This window comes from Perca fluviatilis, chromosome 1, assembly GCF_010015445.1.
Source record: "Perca fluviatilis chromosome 1, GENO_Pfluv_1.0, whole genome shotgun sequence".
NCBI lineage: Eukaryota > Metazoa > Chordata > Actinopteri > Perciformes > Percidae > Perca > Perca fluviatilis.
In genome coordinates this window covers 250,343-251,425 of record NC_053112.1, presented here as the reverse complement: position 1 = coordinate 251,425, position 1,083 = coordinate 250,343, and positions in this window count along the sequence as shown.

The following is a 1,083-nucleotide window of genomic DNA, read 5'->3' as shown; positions in this document are numbered from 1 at the left end:
CAGCCTGGAAGTAAGAAATGCATGGACTAGTTTTTCAGAGCCGCTTTGAGACAGGATATTCCTAATCTTTGGCACATGTTACTAAGATGAAAAAAGGCTGTTCTTGAGGTTTGGTTTTAGATTGGCATTAAAGGATATATCCCTGATCAAAGATAACCCCTAAATTCCTAACACAGTGGTGTTGGAGGTCAGGGCAACACCATCCAGAGTAGCTTTTATATCTCTGAGATAATGAAGTTTGAGGTGTTTAGGGCCCAGCACAATAACTTCAGTTTTGTTAGGGTTTAACATCAGAAAATTAGTAGGTCATCCAGGGATTTATATCCTTAATGCACGCTTTGAAATTGTACTGACTGGACCTGGTTTGATGACAAGTATAAAACATGATAACAGAAGTAATTGAGTGTTTTATGAAGCTAGAGGGCATATATAAGGAGAATAGAAATGAGCGGAGGTAAACCCATGGCTAAATTAACTTACACGAAGCTATCACAATATTACAAATTGAGATCGCACAGAGAAATAGGACCAAACCAACTAGAGAATTCCCTTAAATGCCAACCAAGTTCCAATCCCGTAACAGGATTGAATGGTAATTAGGGACAAATGCAGCACTAAGATCTAGTAAAACAAGAATGGAGACAAGATCTCTGTCTGCAGCAGCAGTTAAAAGGTTGTTAGTAATTTTCACCAGTGCGCCTCTGTGCAAGATTCTTTCTAAACTCTGATTGAAAGTCATCAAATAAACTGTTGCTATGTAGAAAATCACATAACTGATTAGCAACCACCTTCTCAAGGATCTTGGATAGAAAAGGAAAGTTAGATATAGGTCTATAGTTTGCTAAGACCCCAGGATCCAGGGGTGGGCTTTTTCAGAAGAGGCTTTATCACAGCTACTAAATGACTGTGGTACATAACCCGTTAATAAGGACATATTGATCATATCTAGTAATGAGGTAAGTTAACCTACAGGTAATGCTTCTTTGAGTAGTCTATGGGATGTGGGGTCCAAGATACAGGTAGATGGCTTAGCTTGAGGATATCCTCAACATTAATTGTTGAAGATCTATAGGATAAAGCAGT